A 20483-nucleotide genomic window follows, 5' to 3' on the forward strand; every position below is an offset into this window, starting at 1 on the left:
AACTTTAAATACTAGCTCTTTTAAATAAATATTTATTTATGTCTAAATCGTTCATTTTGGTTTCAACTAAGAGTTTAATTTGTAGATTAAACATTTTAATATATTTTACATTAGTAAGTATTTTGGATGCTCATTTTTTTTATCTCCAAAATTCATTCAAATAAGATAAACAACAATATTACTCTCACCAATATGTATGTTTGCTATGCTTTAGATTCTAAGGCAACATAAAAATCACGTATCTCCAAAAAAAAATTGTAATTAAATTTGATAATAACATAATTCAACTGTCACACAAATGAAATGCTAGACACAAAAATCGTATAACATCCGATATTAAATGTTTGGAACATCTAAATAAAAGATATCAATAATAATATCCAAAATTATCAAATTGCACAATCTCTTTAATTTCTTTCATCTTTATTTTGCAGATGACTTAGTCTTTTTTGTGCAAGTTAACCGAAATTAACACTACAAAAAAAAGGTTTTTAGCGATAAACTTTTAGTGGCAATAATATTATTGCCATAATTTCTCTCTTTAAAATAATATTTTAGCGGCAATTGTACATTTGTCATTAATACTATAACTTCTAATGGCCATTTAAACTATTGCCATTAAAATAAATACTAAAATTAAAAAACTAACAAAAGCAACTGCCCCTGAAACTGTGAAACATCTCCCTCTCTCAATGACTGATTGCTTACCTTCACTCAAACTACTCTCTCAGTGCCTGAGTGCTTACCCTCACTCAAACACATTCTCTATGGACTTTGAGAACCATGCACCGATCTCGTTCTTTTTTTCTGGATCTTGCTCTCACATCTCCATCATTCCATCTTCTTCATTGCTCGAATCTCTTCTCACTTTTCATCTCAGTCTTAATCACGATTTGAATCTTTTTCTCGAACAAGTTTGTGCTGATTTCGATTGAAATCTAAATCGCTCTCTAGTCATAAGATACAGGTTCCTTAATCTCCCTCTTAATTATGTTCTTGTACTCTTAATTTGTGTTCTACTGCAATCTTTTTTCATATCTTATCAATTTGTGATTTTATCTAAGTTAATTGTTCTTCCAGATTGGATTCTGCTTTTTTTAGTTCCCTATCGCATGCGCTTATTGTAGGCTAAACCCGTAATTCAGTGATTTAGAAATTCGTTATCAAAATTTTAGGGTTTTCTTCTCTCAGTGATTCAACAATGCTTTATCAGTTTCTGATTCCAGTAATTTGTTTTTTGTTTCGACTTTATCACTTTCCCCTGCGATTTTCCAAACTTCCTTCGAATTCATCCTAGTCGTGGTATCCGCCATCAGTGATGAGCACACCGAGCTCATCAAAGCCTGCCACATCTTCCGGTCATTTCCTCTGATCTCTTTTCTGAGTGACAGATCACTGTACATGAGTCACTGCACCAAGAACAACTCAAGGTATGCTAGAATTATGAATTAATTATTCTTACATTTAATTTTGTGTCTCCCTTATATATATGTTGCTGTGTGAATTTGGATAGTGAGGATTGTGTTTGGTGAATTGTTCGAAATTTGGACCAATTTGTGCTTCGCTCCCCTGAATTTTGAAGATAGATATACACTAAGCTTTTTTTACTTCACCAACTTAAACCTCTTCACAATTTTAACTTATAGTTTGATGTATGATTTCTACAGGTCTCATTTTCATATCATTAGTGATTGATAACAGTGAAGAAAACGCACCAGCAAGATGGTCAGGGCTCAACCATCTATACAGAGCAGCAAGAGATACATGCAGGTTGTTGGTGGTTTTTCGAGTTTCGAATCAAAGAGTGCTCCATAGGAGACATATAGTGATGTATGATAGATATTATTGCTTTTTTAATATTATTGTTTTTTAGGAAAATTGTCAGAAGCCAAGGCCAGTTGAAATCCTATGAAGATCCAGGAAGCACAAGTATATATGGATTATATTTATAGGCTTGTTCATGGTTAGGTTATTATAGTTAATACATTTTTATGTTGGGTTTCATTTTGTTTGATTATTTTGTGATCCAGGACATAGTTGTATTTATGATTCATTGCAACTTGCTCACAAGTGTATACTTAAGAAAAATTTGTGTATCAATATTTTGAGTTTAATGAAATATCTCATTTTGTAGTAATTAATTTCAGTATATTTATATTATGCATAATAATAATAATTAGTGGCACAAACAATTAAGATTCTAGAAAAAAAATAGTTCGTTGTTTCTAAGAAAATGAGTATAATATAACTAAAAAAATCTTAAGATTTTAGCGGCAATAGTAATGGCAACTAAAAGTAAATAATATTACAATTTTAGAATTATTTTTAGTGGCCATATAAAATGCCGGTAAAATGGATTTTGGCGGCAATAGTAATGGCCGCTAAAAATGAATAACATTGTAATTTTGGAATTACTTTTGGTGGCCATATAAATTGCCAAGAAAATGGCCGCTAATAGTTATATACTTTTTGCGGCCATTAAAAAGGTCTTTACCGGCAAATGTTATAATTGCCACTAAAACCTTTTAGCGGCGAAGCATAAGACGGCTAATGTCTAATTGCCGGTAAATGTATTAGCAGCTATTTTTATTGCCGCTAAAAGCAAAATAAATGGCCGCTAAAAGTGATTTTTCTTGTAGTGTAAGCTGATATTATCAAAGAGACGCTAAAAATTTTCTATGAATTTTCAGAACAAAAAATCAACCTCAATAAGTCATGCGTCTTCTTTTTCAAAAATATGAACCATAATATCAGAAAAGAGCTTAGCCAGGAGCTAAGAATACCTCTCATTAGTAATTTAGAAAAATATTTAGGTGTCTTGTTGATCCACGAAAAATATGGTAAACAACATTTTTAGCATATCATTGACAAGATGAAAATGAAACTCTCTAGTTAAAACATGAAAACCTTATCCATAGCAAGAAGAGCTACACTTGTTCAATTTGTTTTGTCTTCTATTCTAACTATAAAAGTTTTGAATGAGGTCTGCAATAAGATTGACAAGATTTGTCAGGACTTTTTTTGGAGTTTGAGTGATCAAGATAGAAAAATTCACCCTCTTAACTAGGACAATCTGTGTAAATCAAAGGATCAGGGACGGCTAGGTATTTGCAAAGCTCAATAAATAAATAATATTTTTTTTATAAAATTTGCTTGGAAATTATGACAAAATATGATACTTTATGGGTTAAAGTTTTTAAAGCCAAGTACGGTTGTGGTAAGAACCTGATTTCCAAAGTTCATAAAAGAGCCAACTGCTCAAATGCTTGGAAAGGGATCGTGAAAGTTTGGAACCAATTTTAAAGGAATATAATCTAGAGAATTGGGGATGAACAATCTATTGCAGTTTAGACTGATCACTAAGTTCTTGGAATTACCAGCCTAAAGGATGTTTTTTGTGTCCTATCGCTGCAGAAAGAACATCTGAGAAGCTCTCAAGTTTTACTAATGCGGATGGCGAGTAGAATTGGGAGATGATAAACAACTATTTTTTGGAAGAAATTACTAATATAATTTGTACTCTGAAAGTCTCTCACTATTCTCTTGGTGTAGATTGTATTAGCTAGTTACCCTCTACTAACAGGGAGTTTTCTATTAAATCAACGTATTCTACTTATTACAATGGAGATGGAGAATCAGACACTAATTTTAAATTGTGTTGGAAAATAAAAAATTCTCAAAGACCAAAAGCTTTCGCTTGGCTAATCTATCACAATTCACTTCTTACAAATGCTAAGGAATGACAAGAGGTCTTATCACGGTGGAAGTTGTCCTAGATGTTCGAATCATGAAGAGGCTCTGCTCCATGTGCTCGCGACTGCCTTTATGCCCGCAGTGTCTGGACTAACAAGTCAACTAATGTTTTTTCTCGAGATTTTTTTAATCAACCTTTACAAGATTGGTTAAGGATAAAATTCTTCAATATCACTTAAAAAAATTAGTAGGACTCCTTGGGTTACCTTTTTTGTTACTATCTGCAACAATATTTGAAAATCTCAAAATTAATTAATTTTCAATAATGAAAATTCTACCAGCTTTCATGTGCATAATAATCTATCCAGTTATTTGACAGAGCAGTATAAAAATAGGATGAACTTTACAGAGAGCAGTAAAAAAATTCTCAACCCCACCAAAATTTATCTAGTCAGATTGGAACCTCCAGCGAATAAGTGTATAAAGCTCAATTTGATGGCTTAGTCATCCAATCTACTAGTTCAAGAACATGTGGCGACCTCCTTTAAAATGGAAATGGTAATCTTATAGCGGACTTCATGATGAAGATTGAAAAAGTTACCATAATATATGCAGAATTTTGGACCATCTACACTGGGATGAAGCTAGCATTTAAGATGGGGATCAACAGATTACAGATTAAAATGGATTCTTCCAGTGCGTTGAAGCTAATTGACGGGTCGTCTAGCAGCCACCGTCACACCCTTTTTCTGATAAGGGCCATTAAAGATCTTCGTAGCAAAATGACTTATTGTCATTCGAGCACGTGTTTTGTGAAGCTAATGTCTATATAGATGCACTGGTGAAACAAGTTCAATTGATCTCAACTGATCTTCAATGCTTTGAAGCTCCACCCCTTTTTTGGTGCCACTCATTGTTGATGACTAAAGTAGAAAGAAAAGTATGAAAGTATTGTCTGTGTAATTTTTTGTCCTTAGACCTTTGTCCCTCCTGTCAATAAAAAAAATATTAATTAAGGCATAATCTTTCTCATTTATATTATTTAAATAAAATTTTAAACATAAATCAATAAAATTATTTTATTATTTTCGTTACATGTTATGAACACGTAATAATTCTTCAATGACATCAGAACCTAATTTCTTATGTTTAAATTTTATTTTCAATGATTATATTTAAGAATTAATATTATTAATTTAGATTTTCTTGATATAAGATAAACAATATAGTTAAGGCATAAGATGCTATGACTACCATCAAGATGGTTATTGAATGGACCCAGAGTTCATTCATTCTTATTTTTAATAAAGTTGAATTTATGTATATATTGCTTCAGTTATGCTACACATACAAGCCTTTTTGGGTTACAAGTCTTATAAGTTGGGCCAAATCTAACAGAAGTTACTCTCACCCACAAAAGCGTGTTAACATGCGCATCACGTTTTCAAAGCGCTCTTTCACCATTATGAACGACTCTTCTTCTTCCTCAATGAAAACCACAACTGTCATTTTTTATTTGTGTTTTTTCTCCTCCTCCTCTTCTTCCTTCTTCTTCTCCTTCTTCTTTGTGTGTTCTCCTCCTTTTTCTTCCCGTGTTTCATCTTAATCGTCGTGTTTTTCCTCCTTCTTCTTTTGATTTTGCAACATTATGCATTTTTTTCTTCTTTGTTTGATTTTTTCCTCTAAAAAAGAATTATGAGAATATGAAATAAGAAAATGAAGAAGAAGAAACAGCAAAAGATGAGGAGGAGGAAGAGAAAGAGTTCTGAATTATGCAGAACTTATCAGAATAACAATACACTTAAATATCTTCGTTTTACACCCAAATTTGCTGCAAATACAAAAATGAGTTATGCTACATGTACACTAAAATCAAGCACAAAAGTCAGCCACTAGTATAAAATATATACTGGAATACAAATATACACTGAAAATAAATTAAACCAAACATGTATTTATACACAAATACATTGGTGGATAATTTTAGTGGCTGATTTTAGTGTACAAATAGCATTTTTGTACAGAAAAATATTTTCTCTAAAGCTGCATTTTTCTTCTTCTTCTTCTTTTCCTTATTTCTTTCTTTCTTTTAGTTAAATGAATGTAAGTTCATCCTCTTCCAAGTAATTTTGCAGTATTATGTGTTTTTCCTTCTTCTTTGTTTGATTTTTTTGTTTTTATTCTTGTTAAGAGAGTAAAACAAGAAGAAACTTGAGAAGGTAAAACAAAAAGAAAATGATGAATAAGAAAAAAAGAAGAAGAAGATGGTGACAATGATGAAAAAAAAAGAAGCAGCAGAAAATGAGGAGGAGAAAGAGAAAGAGTTCTAAATTATGAAGAACTTATCAGAATAAAAATATACTAAAAATTTCTTAAAATACACACAAATATCTTCGTTTTACACCCAAATTTACTGCAAATACAGAAATGAGTTATGCTATGTGTACACTAAAATTAGTCACCAAAGTTAGCCACTAGTACAAAATACATACTGGAATACAAATATATATTGAAAATAAATTAAACCACACATGTATTTATACACAAATACATTGGTGGCTGATTTTAGTGTACAAATAGCATTTTTGTATAGAAAAATATTTCTTCTAATGCTACATTTTTTGCTTCTGAATTGAACCACACCTCAGCCAATTGATTGGATTCAAAACAATAAAAAGAGGAGAAGACTTGTAAAGACTTGTATGAGAAAAATGCTTGTATGTGGAGAACAAACTGCTCATCAATACCATAGAGAGGCTGCAAAATACACCCAAAATACACCATATTAAAACAAGCATAAACTATAGAATGCAAATAGAACTATAAAACAATCATAAAAATAAAAAAAATTAGATTCATGAATCATCATTAAACATAGAAACTAAAACAATTCAACTAAAAGAATAAGACAATTCACCCTCAATGAGATGAAAAGTCATAAACTGTAAATACACCCAAATATTTCTGATTTACACCCGAACGTCTGATATAAAATGCAGAAAATTTATCAGAACTAGTACATTATATTCAATTCAAACAAGGAACAATGAACAACAAATTTCACAGGCAAAGTCCATGCATTATTCAGCTACACAATCATAAACTACTAGCTGGATTCAAATTCAGATTCAATTATTAACTGGAATTAAAACACACCTCAGGAACTTCATTGGATTCAAATTCAAAATCTACTTCGCTCTAGTTCAGATGACAATCTGAAGTTGAATCATCCATTATCTTCAAAACAATTTCAAAAATAATGGAAAATGAGAAAATCGAAGAAAGAAAATAGAGAGAGAAACTTACGTAAACGGCGAAAGAGAAGACAAAGAGAAATGCACAAAAGAGATCGAAGAGTGATGCCAGGGCATCATAGGCTAGTTTCACTAGCATGTTTCTGTTAGTTTTAGTTGTTTTATGCATTTTCTTGAGCTTAAAGTAACCAAAAATGGTTAAATGAAGAACAAAGTAATGAACCATCCAAACAATATGATTTTGATGCAAATTCCATGAGTTTTAGTTATATTACTTAAATGCTATGAATGAAAGATTTCTCATGAAATTTTGCAGGACTTTGATGCAATTGTTTGGATGATTTCAGGGAAGAAGAGGCTAAGCAAGGAAGCAACAAAATCAATAAAGGAAGCTTGAATATCTCATGTGGAGTTTAAGTTCCAGTTTAAGCCTAAACTGGAGTTTAAACGCCAAAATCATGAAGGATAAGAAATGCTGGGATTGAAGTTTAACCTCCAGTTTGACCTCAAACTGGAGGTTAAACGCCAGAATGAAAAGCCTCACTTAAGGAGCATTCCACGTTTAACCTCCAGTTTGACCTCAAACTGGAGGTTAAACGCCAGAATGAGTATGCCACCCAGGGAGGAGTTCCACGTTTAACCTCCAGTTTGACCTCAAACTGGAGGTTAAACGCCAGAACCAGGAAGAGTACCAGGGGCCATTCCACGTTTAAGCTCCAGTTTGACTCAAACTGGAGCTTAAACGTGTTCGATAGTTTTTTCACTCCAGGGTTGCTCTCTCCATCTCCACGTTTAACCTCCAGTTTGACCCCAAACTGGAGGTTAAACGTGTTCGACACCTCCAGGGCCACCATTCCAAGCTTCCACGTTTAACCTCCAGTTTGACCTCAAACTGGAGGTTAAACGTGTTCGACTTCCAGTATGCCTCCACCCTTTTCCACGTTTAACCTCCAGTTTGACCTCAAACTGGAGGTTAAACGTGTTCGACCTCCAGGGCTGCCCTTCCTATCTCCACGTTTAAGCTTCAGTTTAACCTTAAACTGAAGCTTAAACGTGTTCGACTACATGACTCTCCAGGGCTACCTTCTTCCATTTCCACGTTTAAGCTTCAGTTTAACCTTAACTGAAGCTTAAACGTGCTTCTACAAATGGCCTCACTGGAAGTGTCTGGCGTTTAAGTTGCAGTTTAAGCTTAAACTACAACTTAAACGCCACTCTTGAAAAGGGTTTCTGGGCCAAAAATATTGTGATTTAAGTTAGTCTTTGAGCACAATTATTAACTTAAACTTACTTTGGTATGAAACCCAATTGAATATCATGGTTTATGGGATTGGGCCTGAAGGATTGATGAGTTTGAAATCTCAATTTATTGAGTCATGTGTCATTATTTGATTATCACTAAGTTGGCTCAATAAATGTTACAGGATCTGGATCAACAACCTCATCAAGATTATGGATCATAAACCCAAGGCAAAAGGAAAGCAAGGAGAGGCCTCAAAGCCCAAGAAGCACAACTGAAGCTCAATATAGAAAGTGTATAAATAGGATAGAAGTTAAGTTAGAAAAAAAAAAAACTTTTACTTTGACGTTTAGCTAGTTTCTTTTTCTTTGTAATTGAATTCAGAGCTATGATTCACTAAACCCCCTTTCATTGGGTTAGGGAGCTCTATTGTAATTCAATGAATCAATAATAGTTTATCTTCTTCTTCAATCTTTTCTCTTGAATTTCGTTAGAAAGCTTCTCGATCTAATTCCATTGAGTAGTTGTCTTGGGAAAGAGACTACTCATACTTGGAATCCTTCGGAGCCTTGGGAAAGGAATGGAGGATTCATGCTAGAGAAGCTTTCTCACAGTGGATTGGATTGGGGTTTGGATGGATATTGTGACATGTAATCCTACCAAATTGTGGTTCATGAAATTGTGTGGTATAATCAGTGATCAAGCATCATCTCTTCTTATGAACATTTAAACCAAGGGATTGGGAATTTGTTTGTTTTTAGAGAGCATTGGTGAGCCAAGGAATTGGGATCCAATCATATAAGATTGCCAAGCAAAATTCAATGAATGCATTGGTTGAGGAAGAGATTTACATGTTTTGATTCGGAGATTTCAATATCTCCTAAACCCAATGAATTCCCCATTTCTGATTTCCACTTTCTCTTTACATTCTGCAATTCAATTCTTGCAATCATCCCCATTCCCTTTTAATTTCAGCAATTTACATTCTGCTCTTTAATTCATGCAATTTAAGATTCAGCCATTTAATTTTCTTGTCATTTACTTTTCCCGCCAATTTTACATTCCGCAATTCTCATCTCAAATCTTGATTCCGCTCAACTAGAACACACTTCTAATCCGAATTGCTCACTCAACCAATCCTTGTGGGATTCGACCTCACTCTATTGTGAGTTTTTACTTGACGACGATAACCGGTGCACTTGCCGGAAGGAATTTTGCCGATCGTGCAATTTCCTAAATCGTAGCATAACACGTTTATGCGCATCAAGTTTATGGCGCCGTTGCCGGGGATTGGTTTTCGATTGACAATTCTCAAATTGGAAGCTAACTAGATTGAGCAATTTTCTCTTGCTTTGTTAATTCTGTTCTAAATACTTGTTGAATTTTAATTTCTGCACTTGGTTACATGCTTTCCTTCTTTATGCCTTTAAATTCATGCAACTAACTCACTGACTCACTAACTGTTTGAATTAATTCCTCAATTGAGCTAACCATACTCTTCCATTAACCAAGAGTATTTTACTTGTTTGTGTTTGAGCTGTGTTCTTGTATGACAGGTAGGAGAGGAGAGACATCAACTCCTCCATATACCGAACCGGAAAGGACCCTTCATAGAGTTAGAAGGGAAGCAAGAGGGAAGAGAGTAGTGGGAGAAGAGGAATCTGAAGGAGAATCTGAGGACAATTTTGAGGAAGCTCTAGATCTCAACATGGATAGAGAAGTTCACAACCATGAGAGAGCTGATGGAAACAATGCCATTCCCGAGAGGAGGGTTCTTAGTTCATACATAAACCCAACCTCTGGGAATTGTGGTAGTAGCATCCAGAAAACCACCCATTCAGGCCAACAATTTTGAGCTCAAGCCACAGCTAATATCATTGGTGGAAAATCATTGTTCCTTTGGAGGAAGTGCTAATGAAGACCCAAACCAACATCTCACAAAATTCCTGAGAATTTGTGACACTGTGAAGTCCAATGGAGTCCAGGAAGATGCCTATAAACTGCTCTTGTTCCCATTTTCACTTAGGGACAAGGCAGCTAAGTGGCTGGAATCATTCCCAAGGGGGAGTCTAACCACATGGAATGAGGTGGAAGGCAAGTTTCTGGCACGTTTCTACCCTCCACAAAAGGTCAATAGGCTTCGATCTGAGGTCCAAACTTTTAGACAACAAGATGGTGAAACTCTCTACGAGGCATGGGAGAGATTCAAGGACTTGACAAGGAAATGCCCACCAAACATGTTCCATGATTGGGTGCAATTGCACATCTTCTATGATGGGCTCTCTTATGAATCAAGGAAGGCTGTAGACCATTCATCAGGAGGTTCATTGAACAAGAAAAAGACCGTGGAAGAAGCCATTGAAGTGATCGAGACAGTGGCTGAGAATGAGTACTACTATGCATCAGAAAGGCACAACACTAAGGGAGTCATGGAGCTGAACCATGTTGATACAATTCTAGCCCAAAACAAGGTGTTTGCCAAGCAACTAGCAGAGCTTACCAGGCAATTAGAAACAAAGCAAGTGGCTGCAATACACACACAAGATCAAGAGGAAGTAGGCATTGAAGGAGGTGATTGGGATGAGGTTAACTATGTGGGAAACCAACAAAGGCAATCATATGATCCACACTCCAACACTTACAACCCAGGCTGGAGAAACCACCCAAACTTTGGGTGGGGAAACCAACAAACCCAACCACAAAACCACAAACCTTACAACCACAACCAACAAAACAATTCCACATACCAAAACTCCAACCAAAGATCATACCAAGCCACACAAAACACTTACCCCCAATCATCATATCATGGCCAAAATAATCAACATACCCAACCTAATCCGAACCAACAATTTCAAGATCAATTAAACCGGATGGAAGGAATGCTTGCAACCATGAGCCAAGACATAATTGAATTAAAGGCTTTTAAGGAAGAAGTAAATTCTAACTTGCAAAACCAAGGAGCTGCCATCCAGAAGCTAGAAAATCAAATTTTGTATTTGACTAAGCAAGCCCCTGGGACAAGCAGTTCTCATACTGTTAAGGCTATTGCAAGGGAGGAATGTAAGGCCATAACCCTCAGAAGTGGAAAGAATCTAAAGGAGATTTCAAGGGAAACCACAGAGGATGAAGTAAAGGAAAATGTGAAAGACAAAGAACAAGGACAATCTGTTACACCGTTTGCAACAAAAGAAAAAGAAAAAGAGATCTTGAAGCCTTACACACCTAAAGCACCTTATCCTCAACGTTTGATGAAAAGTGAAAAGGATGGCCAATTCTCCAGGTTCTTGGAGATTTTCAAGAAGCTTCAAATCAACATTCCCTTTGCTGAAGCAATAGAGCAAATGCCACTCTATGCAAAATTCTTAAAAGAATTGATGACCAAGAAGAGAAGCTGGAGAAATGAGGAAACTGTGTTGTTAACCGAAGAATGCAGTGCCATCATTCAGCACAAATTGCCTCAGAAATTGAAGGACCCAGGCAGTTTCCAAATCCCCTGTATTATAGGAGAAGTCATGGTGGAGAAGGCCTTGTGTGATTTAGGGGCCAGCATCAATTTGATGTCGCTAACAATGATGAAAAGAATGAAGATTGAAGAGGCCAAACCAACAAGAATGGCCCTCCAATTGGCAGATCGAACTTTTAAATTCCCTCATGGAATAGTTGAGAATTTGTTGGTGAAGGTGGGAGAATTTATATTTCCTGCTGATTTTGTGGTGTTAGATATGGAGGAAGAAGCCAAAGCTTCAATAATTCTGGGAAGACCCTTCCTAGCTACTGCTGGAGCCATCATAGATGTACAAAAGGGTGAACTCACTCTTAGACTCCATGATGAGAAATTGGTGTTTAATGTATTCAAGGCAATGAGCTATCCATCAGAATCACTAAGGGAATGCATGAGGGTTGATGTAGTGGACATTGCAGTACAAGAAACTTTTGAGGAAACAATAAAGGAAGTGGCAGAGGAGGAGCTCACCAAGGATATTGAAGTTAGTGATATCAAGGATGATGACACAACTATGCTAAGCAGGCCAGAGAAAGTGAAAGAAGAAAAGGAAGCACCAAAACCTGAGCTCAAAGCATTGCCCCCTAATCTCAAGTATGCATACTTGGGTAGTGATGAGAGTCACCCTGTTATCATTAGCTCGGCCTTGAGCCAAGAACAAGAAGAAGAATTGATCAAGGTGCTGCAAACTCATCAAGATGCCATTGGATGGACCCTAGCTGATTTGAAGGGGATAAGTTCATCCATATGCATGCATAAAATCTTGTTAGAAGAAGATGCTAGACCCTCCATTCAAGCTCAAAGAAGATTGAATCCCGTCATGAAAGAAGTGGTACAAAAGGAAGTGAGGAAGTTATGGCAGGCAGGGGTAATCTATCCCATTTCTGATAGCCCATGGGTTAGTCCCATCCATGTAGTTCCCAAGAAAGGTGGCATAACGGTGGTGCCAAATGAGAAGAACGAACTCATACCCACAAGAACCGTTACTGGGTGGAGGATGTGCATAGACTACAGGAAGCTCAATGAAGCCACCAGAAAAGATCATTTCCCACTCCCATTCATGGATCAGATGCTTGAAAGGCTTGCCGGACATGCTTACTATTGTTTCTTGGATGGATATTCAGGCTACAACCAAATAGTAGTTGATCCTAGTGATCAAGAGAAAACATCATTTGTTTGTCCATATGGAGTTTTTGCTTATAGACGCATGCCCTTTGGATTGTGCAATGCACCTGCCACTTTCCAAAGATGCATGCTGTCCATCTTTTCGGACATGATTGAAAAATTTATTGAGGTCTTCATGGACGATTTTTCTGTGTTTGGGGATTCTTTTCCCAGCTGCCTACACCACCTTGCCTTGGTGCTTAAGAGGTGCCAAGAGACTAATCTAGTATTAAACTGGGAAAAGTGTCATTTCATGGTCACAGAAGGAATAGTCCTTGGCCACAAAATCTCTAATAGAGGCATGGAGGTGGACAGAGCTAAGGTGGAAATCATTGAAAAACTACCTCCACCAAGTAATGTCAAGGCAGTTAGGAGCTTTTTGGGCCACGCTGGTTTTTACAGAAGGTTTATTAGAGACTTTTCTAAAATAGCCAAACCTTTGAGTAACTTGCTTGTCTCTGATACACCCTTTGTATTTGATGGAAATTGCATGTTAGCCTTTGAACTTTTGAAGCAAAAACTTTCCTCTGCACCTATCATTGCCCCACCTGATTGGAACTTACCGTTTGAACTGATGTGTGATGCATCAGACCTTGCTATTGGGGCAGTGTTAGGACAAAGGAAAGATAATTTGGTACATGTGATTTATTATGCCAGTAAAGTCTTGAATGCTAACCAAAGGAATTACACAACCACTGAAAAAGAACTCTTGGCAATAGTCTTTGCGTTTGAAAAATTTAGATCTTATCTCATTGGATCTAAAGTCATTGTTTTCACTGATCATTCAGCGTTAAAATATTTACTTGCCAAACAAGAATCTAAACCGAGACTTATTAGATGGGTTCTTTTGTTGCAGGAATTTGACATTGAAATCAAAGACAAGAAGGGTGTAGAGAACAAGGTGGCAGATCATTTATCAAGGATACCATGTGAAGAAGGAAGCACACAAAGCACACATGTAAATGAGTGTTTTCCTGATGAACAACTCATGCTAATTCACAAAGCACCCTGGTTTGCAGACATAGCAAACTTCAAGGCCACTGGGAGTTTACCTTTGGAATTTAACAAACATCAAAAGAAGAAATTGGTAAATGATGCCAAATACTTCATCTGGGACGAACCATGCTTGTTCAAAAAATGTTCCGATGGCATACTCAGAAGATGCATATCCGAGGAAGAAGGAAGGGAAGTTTTATGGGACTGCCATGGCTCCACTTATGGAGGGCACTTTGCAGGGGAAAGAACAGCAGCTAAGGTGTTGCAGTGTGGTTTTTATTGGCCTACTATTTTCAAAGATGCAAAAGAATTAGTGAAGCACTGCCCTGAATGCCAGAAAGCTGGGAACCTGCCAAGAAGAAATGAATTGCCACAACAATTCATTCTGGAACTTGAATTGTTTGATGTATGGGGGATAGATTTCATGGGACCATTTCCCTCCTCATACTCGAATAATTACATTCTTGTGGCAGTAGATTATGTCTCCAAATGGGTTGAAGCAATAGCAACTCCAACCAATGATAATAAGGTAGTCATGAACTTCCTCAGAAAACACATTTTTTGCCGTTTTGGGGTTCCAAGAGCAATCATCAGTGATGGAGGAAGCCACTTTTGCAACAAACCATTAGAGGCATTGCTCCTAAAATATGGAGTCAAACACAGGGTAGCCACACCATACCATCCACAGACAAGTGGGCAAGCCGAAATATCTAACAGAGAACTCAAAAGAATCCTGGAAAAAACTGTGGGAACTTCAAGAAAGGACTGGTCGATTAAGCTAGATGATGCTCTTTGGGCATATAGGACAGCTTTCAAAACACCAATTGGAATGTCTCCTTACCAACTAGTATATGGAAAAGCTTGCCATCTGCCACTGGAGTTGGAGCACAAGGCATACTGGGCCTTGAAACTTCTGAACTTGGACAACAAAGCCGCTGGAGAAAGAAGGATGTTGCAAATTCAAGAATTGGAAGAATTCAGAGCGGAAGCTTATGAGAATGCCAAAATTTACAAAGAAAGAGCAAAGAAGAAGCATGACAGCAACATAGCCCCAAGGACATTTAAAGAAGGGCAAAAAGTATTGCTCTACAATTCTAGGCTAAAGCTATTTCCAGGGAAGTTAAAATCAAGGTGGTCTGGACCATTCTTTGTCACCAAGGTCTCCAACTATGGACAAGTAGAAATCATGGAAGAAAAGTCGCAACGAACCTTCATTGTTAACGGTCAAAGACTCAAACATTACTTGGGAGATGTGGAGGAGAAGGACAAAGTTAAATATCACCTCAACTGAGGAAGCTGACCGTCAAGCTAATGACGTTAAACAAGCGCTTGTTGGGAGGCAACCCAACCTGAGGTAATACCTTTTTGCTGTTTCTTTTATTTGTTTCAATAAAAGGGGTAAAGTAGTTTCTGTGCATTGCAAAGAATTAAGTTTGGTGTTTCACACCAAACAATGAATTCATGGCTCCATAAGTCAAAGGGGAATGTGTGACTCTAAGTTTGGTGTTCCACCATAAAGATCAACTGAACACAACAACCTTTGAATTATGTGAAAGGAACAACTATTCTAAGCAGTCACAGAAATGCTTAAAACCCTTAGTAGCAACATCATTCCAAGATAACTCAAGGATTCAAAGAACACAGAGAAGTAAGTGGGAGACTAAGTTTGGTGTTCACACACCAACTTAAGAATCCGATACTTACCCACACATAGTTGAGCTAACCACTTAAGTGCTTGAGGAGCAAGCAACTTCATTACTCTTTGCAGGAAAGGAACAAGAACCTTAAAGCAAGAAGCAACATTTAGGAAGAAGAAGGAGAAATCAAAGTGTTTCCTGACAACAAAGAGAAAACAAGGAATTTCACAAGGTGGTATTATTCCTTGATAATTCTTTAAAATGGTTAAACAAAAGCATGCGTGTTCTGGTTTAAACTGTAAATGTTGAATCTTTCTGGAATGTGTAGTTTTTTTTGTTAATTGCTTTGAATAAAGTGAATGCTTAGATGTTTGGATATAACTTCACCTTCTTAAACAAGTGCGTGCCATGCTTGTTCTGTTTCAAAAATAAAAGAAAAGTTTGAACAACAGTAACTTGGCTAAATTAGTGACAAATCAAGTAGAATTAAGTGGTGGTATGCATGCTTGATTGTTTAGTCACATCACTAAAATTAGAAGTGTAGAATTATCATTTTTTATGTAGAAGTAAAAATTGTCTATGGATCTTGATGAATAAATGTCTTTGGCCATGAAAAAGAAAGAAAAAGGAAAAGAAAAAGCCACGGAAAAAGGCAACCAAAAAGCAAAAAAAAAAAAAAATTTGAGAAAATAAGCTAGGCACCAATGGTTTGAACTTCTGAGACAAATGCCTGTGGTGTTTATGTATTAAGGATATGCTTGGATGAATAGGTTCTGAGGAGTGTTTCAACACTTGGTAACTTGGGTTAACTAACCCGGGATTATCAACCAAAAGTCCATTATCAAGAGCAACCTCAATACAAAACATTTAGTCACACAAAGAGGTGCTGGGCACCAATGTCTCAAGAAGAAATGTGAACTAAAATGCCTAAAGTGGATATGTGTAGTGCACTGATAAGAAAAAGAAAATGCCAAAGGCTTGTGCAACACATGACACTAAGCAAACAAGGAGCAAAAGAAGCTCTAAGAAAAGGAAAAGAAAAACAAAAGAAAAGTGCCAAAGACATAAGAATAACAGGAGGCCATAGCAATTTTTGATGGATGCAATGAAAAAGTGATAATCCTACCTGATAAGTATGAAAAAGTGATGCTGCAACTTTCTGCATAGAACCCTTCTGATGAACTTCAAATGCTTGCTAATATAGCCAATGTAATTACTTTCTGTTCATACTTTCTTCTCAAATAACTCAGGACTTGCTTAGGGACAAGCAAGTATTAAGTTTGGTGTTGTGATGCCAGGGCATCATAGGCTAGTTTCACTAGCATGTTTCTGTTAGTTTTAGTTGTTTTATGCATTTTCTTGAGCTTAAAGTAACCAAAAATGGTTAAATGAAGAACAAAGTAATGAACCATCCAAACAATATGATTTTGATGCAAATTCCATGAGTTTTAGTTATATTACTTAAATGCTATGAATGAAAGATTTCTCATGAAATTTTGCAGGACTTTGATGCAATTGTTTGGATGATTTCAGGGAAGAAGAGGCTAAGCAAGGAAGCAACAAAATCAATAAAGGAAGCTTGAATATCTCATGTGGAGTTTAAGTTCCAGTTTAAGCCTAAACTGGAGTTTAAACGCCAAAATCATGAAGGATAAGAAATGCTGGGATTGAAGTTTAACCTCCAGTTTGACCTCAAACTGGAGGTTAAACGCCAGAATGAAAAGCCTCACTTAAGGAGCATTCCACGTTTAACCTCCAGTTTGACCTCAAACTGGAGGTTAAACGCCAGAATGAGTATGCCACCCAGGGAGGAGTTCCACGTTTAACCTCCAGTTTGACCTCAAACTGGAGGTTAAACGCCAGAACCAGGAAGAGTACCAGGGGCCATTCCACGTTTAAGCTCCAGTTTGACTCAAACTGGAGCTTAAACGTGTTCGATAGTTTTTTCACTCCAGGGTTGCTCTCTCCATCTCCACGTTTAACCTCCAGTTTGACCCCAAACTGGAGGTTAAACGTGTTCGACACCTCCAGGGCCACCATTCCAAGCTTCCACGTTTAACCTCCAGTTTGACCTCAAACTGGAGGTTAAACGTGTTCGACTTCCAGTATGCCTCCACCCTTTTCCACGTTTAACCTCCAGTTTGACCTCAAACTGGAGGTTAAACGTGTTCGACCTCCAGGGCTGCCCTTCCTATCTCCACGTTTAAGCTTCAGTTTAACCTTAAACTGAAGCTTAAACGTGTTCGACTACATGACTCTCCAGGGCTACCTTCTTCCATTTCCACGTTTAAGCTTCAGTTTAACCTTAACTGAAGCTTAAACGTGCTTCTACAAATGGCCTCACTGGAAGTGTCTGGCGTTTAAGTTGCAGTTTAAGCTTAAACTACAACTTAAACGCCACTCTTGAAAAGGGTTTCTGGGCCAAAAATATTGTGATTTAAGTTAGTCTTTGAGCACAATTATTAACTTAAACTTACTTTGGTATGAAACCCAATTGAATATCATGGTTTATGGGATTGGGCCTGAAGGATTGATGAGTTTGAAATCTCAATTTATTGAGTCATGTGTCATTATTTGATTATCACTAAGTTGGCTCAATAAATGTTACAGGATCTGGATCAACAACCTCATCAAGATTATGGATCATAAACCCAAGGTAAAAGGAAAGCAAGGAGAGGCCTCAAAGCCCAAGAAGCACAACTGAAGCTCAATATAGAAAGTGTATAAATAGGATAGAAGTTAAGTTAGAAAAAAAAAAAACTTTTACTTTGACGTTTAGCTAGTTTCTTTTTCTTTGTAATTGAATTCAGAGCTATGATTCACTAAACCCCCTTTCATTGGGTTAGGGAGCTCTATTGTAATTCAATGAATCAATAATAGTTTATCTTCTTCTTCAATCTTTTCTCTTGAATTTCGTTAGAAAGCTTCTCGATCTAATTCCATTGAGTAGTTGTCTTGGGAAAGAGACTACTCATACTTGGAATCCTTCGGAGCCTTGGGAAAGGAATGGAGGATTCATGCTAGAGAAGCTTTCTCACAGTGGATTGGATTGGGGTTTGGATGGATATTGTGACATGTAATCCTACCAAATTGTGGTTCATGAAATTGTGTGGTATAATCAGTGATCAAGCATCATCTCTTCTTATGAACATTTAAACCAAGGGATTGGGAATTTGTTTGTTTTTAGAGAGCATTGGTGAGCCAAGGAATTGGGATCCAATCATATAAGATTGCCAAGCAAAATTCAATGAATGCATTGGTTGAGGAAGAGATTTACATGTTTTGATTCGGAGATTTCAATATCTCCTAAACCCAATGAATTCCCCATTTCTGATTTCCACTTTCTCTTTACATTCTGCAATTCAATTCTTGCAATCATCCCCATTCCCTTTTAATTTCAGCAATTTACATTCTGCTCTTTAATTCATGCAATTTAAGATTCAGCCATTTAATTTTCTTGTCATTTACTTTTCCCGCCAATTTTACATTCCGCAATTCTCATCTCAAATCTTGATTCCGCTCAACTAGAACACACTTCTAATCCGAATTGCTCACTCAACCAATCCTTGTGGGATTCGACCTCACTCTATTGTGAGTTTTTACTTGACGACGATAACCGGTGCACTTGCCGGAAGGAATTTTGCCGATCGTGCAATTTCCTAAATCGTAGCATAAACTTGATGCGCATAAACGTGTTATGCTACGATTTAGGAAATTGCACGATCGGCAAAATTCCTTCCGGCAAGTGCACCGGTTATCGTCGTCAAGTAAAAACTCACAATAGAGTGAGGTCGAATCCCACAAGGATTGGTTGAGTGAGCAATTCGGATTAGAAGTGTGTTCTAGTTGAGCGGAATCAAGATTTGAGATGAGAATTGCGGAATGTAAAATTGGCGGGAAAAGTAAATGACAAGAAAATTAAATGGCTGAATCTTAAATTGCATGAATTAAAGAGCAGAATGTAAATTGCTGAAATTAAAAGGGAATGGGGATGATTGCAAGAATTGAATTGCAGAATGTAAAGAGAAAGTGGAAATCAGAAATGGGGAATTCATTGGGTTTAGGAGATATTGAAATCTCCGAATCAAAACATGTAAATCTCTTCCTCAACCAATGCATTCATTGAATTTTGCTTGGCAATCTTATATGATTGGATCCCAATTCCTTGGCTCACCAATGCTCTCTAAAAACAAACAAATTCCCAATCCCTTGGTTTAAATGTTCATAAGAAGAGATGATGCTTGATCACTGATTATACCACACAATTTCATGAACCACAATTTGGTAGGATTACATGTCACAATATCCATCCAAACCCCAATCCAATCCACTGTGAGAAAGCTTCTCTAGCATGAATCCTCCATTCCTTTCCCAAGGCTCCGAAGGATTCCAAGTATGAGTAGTCTCTTTCCCAAGACAACTACTCAATGGAATTAGATCGAGAAGCTTTCTAACGAAATTCAAGAGAAAAGATTGAAGAAGAAGATAAACTATTATTGATTCATTGAATTACAATAGAGCTCCCTAACCCAATGAAAGGGGGTTTAGTGAATCATAGCTCTGAATTCAATTACAAAGAAAAAGAAACTAGCTAAACGTCAAAGTAAAAGTTTTTTTTTTTCTAACTTAACTTCTATCCTATTTATACACTTTCTATATTGAGCTTCAGTTGTGCTTCTTGGGCTTTGAGGCCTCTCCTTGCTTTCCTTTTGCCTTGGGTTTATGATCCATAATCTTGATGAGGTTGTTGATCCAGATCCTGTAACATTTATTGAGCCAACTTAGTGATAATCAAATAATGACACATGACTCAATAAATTGAGATTTCAAACTCATCAATCCTTCAGGCCCAATCCCATAAACCATGATATTCAATTGGGTTTCATACCAAAGTAAGTTTAAGTTAATAATTGTGCTCAAAGACTAACTTAAATCACAATATTTTTGGCCCAGAAACCCTTTTCAAGAGTGGCGTTTAAGTTGTAGTTTAAGCT

General features: G+C 36.5%; 1 long non-coding RNA gene and 1 other non-coding gene across 2 annotated transcripts; one reads left to right on the forward strand and one right to left on the reverse strand.

The window, feature by feature from the left end:
• Positions 1–688: 688 nt before the first annotated feature.
• On the forward strand, positions 689–1754 carry LOC107611964 (uncharacterized). Its single transcript, XR_001613546.3, has 3 exons — positions 689–967; positions 1298–1430; positions 1668–1754. It is a non-coding gene; the product is annotated as an uncharacterized LOC107611964 (long non-coding RNA).
• Positions 1755–10322: 8568 nt separating this feature from the next.
• LOC148549305 (small nucleolar RNA R71) lies at positions 10323–10426 on the reverse strand. Its single transcript, XR_015898667.1, has one exon. It is a non-coding gene; the product is annotated as a small nucleolar RNA R71 (small nucleolar RNA).
• Between the last annotated feature and the right edge of the window lie 10057 nt (positions 10427–20483).

Source organism: Arachis ipaensis, chromosome B8 (assembly GCF_059453495.1).
Source record: "Arachis ipaensis isolate K30076 ecotype BB chromosome B8, ASM5945349v1, whole genome shotgun sequence".
Lineage (NCBI taxonomy): Eukaryota > Viridiplantae > Streptophyta > Magnoliopsida > Fabales > Fabaceae > Arachis > Arachis ipaensis.